General features: G+C 33.6%; 1 long non-coding RNA gene across 1 annotated transcript; it reads left to right on the top strand.

Annotated features, from left to right (window-relative positions):
• The first annotated feature begins 11 nt into the window (after positions 1-11).
• Positions 12-2940, top strand: LOC106938730 (uncharacterized). The gene is made up of 3 exons (XR_001422688.1): positions 12-172; positions 295-381; positions 2894-2940. It is a non-coding gene; the product is annotated as an uncharacterized LOC106938730 (long non-coding RNA).
• Positions 2941-4877: the final 1937 nt, after the last annotated feature.

Here is a 4877-nt window from a genome sequence, read left to right as displayed (position 1 = left end):
CAAACATCAACTGCTCCTGATCCTCAAACCACTTCTGGTTCTCCACCCTCTCCTCCATCATCATCTCTTCCTGTTCTCTACCTCCTTGTGTTTCTATCATGTGTGATTCTTGTGGTTTTCCTGCTGATTCTGGTTTTAGTGGTGAAACGATGCGTTCAGAGAAAACCTGAAGGTGAGACAAACATTTATTTATCCATTTTCTGTTATTTTAATAAAGTTTAACATCTATAATCTGAAATAGTTTCATCTAAAAGAGAATTACATAATTCTTTTATCAACATTGTTTTTCTTTAGATAATCTAGAAGATGGAGAGGACAACATTACTTACAGTAACATCCAAACTTCACATCATCGACGACAGAAAATCAAATCAAATGAAGGTAAAATTATGTTTCTGTTCTTTGTTTTATTGCAGAATTAAAGTTAAATAAGTTTCACCACTTTGACGTCTTTATCTGTGTTCAGAAACAGGTTTTAATAAAAGACAGTTCATCAAATGTTGACAACTCAGCATTAATTCACTGATATTAGTGACATGGAGGAATAAACAGGTTGTGTTTGTTTAGGAATAAAAACATTTCAGTAAAGTGACTCAGAAATGTCCTCTGTTGAAATATTGCAGCTTTTTATAAAACATTTTCCAAATTTGTTTTATTGTTTTTAGGCATCAATGGCTCATCATCCAACCAACAACGTGACATTTAAACCAATATTATTGATGCAATAGTGATCATGTTGCTGCTCAGTTCTTATGTTAGATATTGATTTTATTCTCATTAAATGATCTAGTTAGATAATTATAACCTCTGTTGGTTTATATTCTGGTAAATGTTGGTCCGTTTCTCATTTTCTGTTCTGCAGTTTGAGGTTTTTCTGCTAAATGACTTTAATAAACTCTGCAGTCGTTCAGGTTCCTGTTTCTGTTTAAACTAAATATGAACTAAAAGTTCTGCAAACGTTAAGAATAAAAAACTTCCTCTAATGTTTCAGGACAGACAGACGATGAAACATCACAGATTGAAAATGTTTCTGATGGGAAACATGATGAAAAGTTTCATCCGTCAGACTGCAGATCAAACCTTGATGATCAACAGGAAGTTTTTATAAATGTTCTAAAGGTTTTTATGTTTGGACCTCAGTGGTTCTGATCCAGCTGCTCTCATTCAGCTCAGTGTTTGATTCTCTGGAACCATAAAACCTTTTGGATCAGGAGAATATTGTGTAACATGGAAGGAAATGATATTTTCATTTAGTAACTATTTCTAGATGATTAAAATCTATTTATTGATCAGTTTCTCTGATTCACCTCAACATGTGGAACAAACTGAATTATTATCTGATTTCCTTGAGGATCACAGATAAACTGTCAGAAAGAGAATAAAGCTCAGGAAGCTGAAACGTCTCAGTGCATCGATGGTTTACAAGCTGTTAGCATTAGCATAACCCAATGCTTGGTTCTGATTGGCTGAAACCCAAAGAACAGAGGTAATTAGTTTCTGCAGCAGAGCATCAAAGATTTAAAGGTTATATTAACACATTTTAGGGTTAATTTGGTGTTTTAACTATTAAAACAGAAAAGTTTAGTTTCTACCAGGATTTCAATTTAGAGAAGGATAAAATAACAAAGATCAATAATTATTAATTCAGAAACATTTAGCAGCTTCATTCCTTTTCTAACTGATCTGATCTGATGAGAAGTGAAACCTTGAACTGACCAGCAGCTCAGACTGGTTTTATCTCTGTGGTCTTACTGGTTTCTGACTCAGAGTTTTATTTTTTCCTTTGTGGTGAAAAGTTTCATCTCTAAATGCTCCAGAGTTTGAGGTCTGCTGCTTGTGTCTCAATGTTGGGTTAAAAACTGAAAACTTTCTGCTGTTCATCAAGTTTCTTCTTACTGGTGATGCAGTGTTTTAATTTAACGTCTTTGGTGCAGAGATGAATATTTGTTTTATTTTTTAGTTCTGGACAGGAAGTCAGAAACTCTCAGTTCATGACAGTAAAATCTACTTCCTGGTTTTAAACTCTGATAAAAACTCAGTTCTGCTCTGAACCAAAGAGTTTTTCTCAGAAAACAGTTTCTGTGTAAATGAATGAATGTCAACCAGGTCACATGATCATCAGGACCATCTGGAGCTTGTGGAGATCAATACAGTTACCAACAAATCAAAAGGTTCAGTAATGATGCATAAACTGTCAGGAGCCTCAGAGTCTCTGGATCATCTGGAGGGTTCAGAACCAGACTGGACCTCCTCCATGTTTTCATCCTCAGCCTGAAGAACCAAACCTGTTTTGGTCTGAGGAGCTGAGAGGCTCTGATGGGTCAGAGAAACGAGCCGGCAGGCGGTGAGAGTTACAGTCTGGACTTTAACTAGACCATGAGATAAATGGATAAAAGCCTTAAATCAGGAGGGATGTCAGCTCCTCTGACCGTTAATGTTTACTGCAGAGTTTAACCAAGAATCATCAGCAGATTTCTGCTGGAAAAGGTTCAGATGAGAGAAATTAAATCATTAACAACCATCATAACTTCTAGTTTTAACTCAAAACCTTCGGCTTTGACATATTTTCTAAATTATAAACAGTTTTGAAAAACCTTCAATAGAGATTGTTTTTTAAGTAAAACTTAAACTCTGTTAAGAGTCAAAATCAAACATTTTTAATATTTTGAAATGTTTGCAGATCAGAACAAATTAACAAAAATAAACTGTAATTATTTTATTAATATTAATGTTACATGAGTTTTACTGATGGAGCTCAGGAGGAGCAGCTGGATGTAAAGTCCAGTTAAATTATTATTATTATTTAACTGGATTTATTTAATCCTAAATATTAAACAATAATAATGAATAATCCTAATCTCATGTTCATTAGTATTTATTTCTGTTTTTTCAGATGTTTTTACAGTTGCAGTTTTTTCGGAGGGACTTCAGTTCAGGACGGTGAGTCCAGACGGACACACCTGGTTTCCTGTTGCTATGACGACGGTCTGATTAACAACAACCTGATCACCTGTTCAGATGTTAAAGATTTTTATCTCCACTGAAAAATGATCATTTATGTTTAGATTGATAAATGAATATATTTGTATCAAATACAGAAGTTTAACTAAATAAATCACGTTTCTGTTTCTCCTCTAAAGATGATTTGATTACAAGTTTTTATTATATTTGATTTTATTTACAGAATCTCTACAAGACTCAGTAATATTCTGAGATCATCCACCGGACCAGAACCAGAGATCCGCTCTGACCGGACCAGAACCAGAGATCCACTCTGACCGGACCAGAACCAGATGTTCTGATTGGACCTGATGTTCTGAACCTCCAGAGGTGAAACCAGCTGGTCCTCCAGGCAGCAGGAGGTTCATCATCCGCCATGTTGGCTCTGACGTCACAGCAGCCATCTTGTTTCACTGATCACATCGGCGGCCATTTTGTTTTGTTGTTTCAGTCCGGACCTGTTCATATTTACATAAATACATCCTGATCATAAATCCAGTATAAAGCTTTAGTTTGTTGCCAGCTGTTTATTTAGAAATGACTCGTTTTTATCATTATTGTAACTTTATAACGTCTGTTTTTCATGTTTTTATATAATTATAAAGTCGACATTAATCAGATCAAACTGCAGGTTTTCATATCAGAAAACTGATGATGCTGGACAATAATCAGAGACTGAAGCTGTTATTTGGTCCTGAATTATTAAATAATCCTCAAAAATACATTTTAATAAAAATATAAAAATAATGAAGAACTGTGTGAATATTTGACCAATAGAAATATCAGCTTTCATGCTGATGTATCACTTTATATGAGAGGAATTTTTATAACAAGTTAAATAAACCAAAAATCAAAGTTTATTTTTCTCCATACTTTTATTGTTTCTGTTTCTTTTCTTTGTGTCTGTGACCTTTGAACTCTTTGAACTTTCAGGATTAATTGATGCTGATGAGCTATGAGTTATTATTCCTGTAAAATGAATTAAATTAAAGTGGAAACTAAAGGCCTTTACTGAACAGGTTTGTGTTTTTATAACCTACATAAGTTTTTATATGAAGATTTAAACAATGAATCTGGTTTAATTTTGACTTTTCATCTTTTATTCCTCTCATAGATTCAGTTTATCTGGTTTCATAAAGAATAAAGTCTTTAATTAGCTGTATGCAGATGGATCCTAATATAAATATATTAATGTTTAATAAAGCATGAAGGAGCTTTTAATATTTTCATTTAAATAAAACCATTTTAAATATAAAGGCCATTTGTTCAGTTCTTCATGGACAGATTGGTTAAAACCACATTGGATCAGATGTTAATATGTTTCCTAATTCTTTCTTTACTTCCTGTTTTCTCAGCAGAATCATCACCTTTAATTATGATCAAGAACAATTTAGCTTCCTCCATTAATCTGTGCTCTACCGCCACCTGCTGGTTTAGCCTGTTTACTGCAGAGCGCCGCCATGTTTGGACATTGGATAGATTTTACCTCCAGTTTTTGGTCTGGAAATCATTTTAGAGGATTTCACTGTAGTTGGTAAAACCCTTGTTAAAAATAACAGTAAGGATTAATGATGAGTTTTATTTTTCATGTAAATTCCTGTTGAGTTTGTAAACATTTCATTAATAAATTTAAACCAAATATTTTTCAAACCATAAACAATAAAATGTCGTAAATTGTATTAGTTTATAGTAACATTATAAGAGCAAAAACAATCTGGTGTCCAGTTTTTTTTAGTTGATGGTTTTAGGGAACTGAAGGAGTTTCTAGTTTCTTTCTGTCCAGCAGGTGGCGCCTCTGGACCAATTGAACTAAGATCTGCTACAGTATTTATTCTAATTAAATGATCATAAAGGTAAAGCCTAAGATTTCATTCTGT

This window comes from Poecilia latipinna, unplaced genomic scaffold, assembly GCF_001443285.1.
Source record: "Poecilia latipinna isolate Pla-1442-1.1 unplaced genomic scaffold, P_latipinna-1.0 Scaffold2677, whole genome shotgun sequence".
Classification (NCBI taxonomy): Eukaryota; Metazoa; Chordata; class Actinopteri; order Cyprinodontiformes; family Poeciliidae; genus Poecilia; species Poecilia latipinna.
Note: the sequence above shows the minus strand (reverse complement) of the source record. Positions and strands in the feature narration are given on the sequence as shown.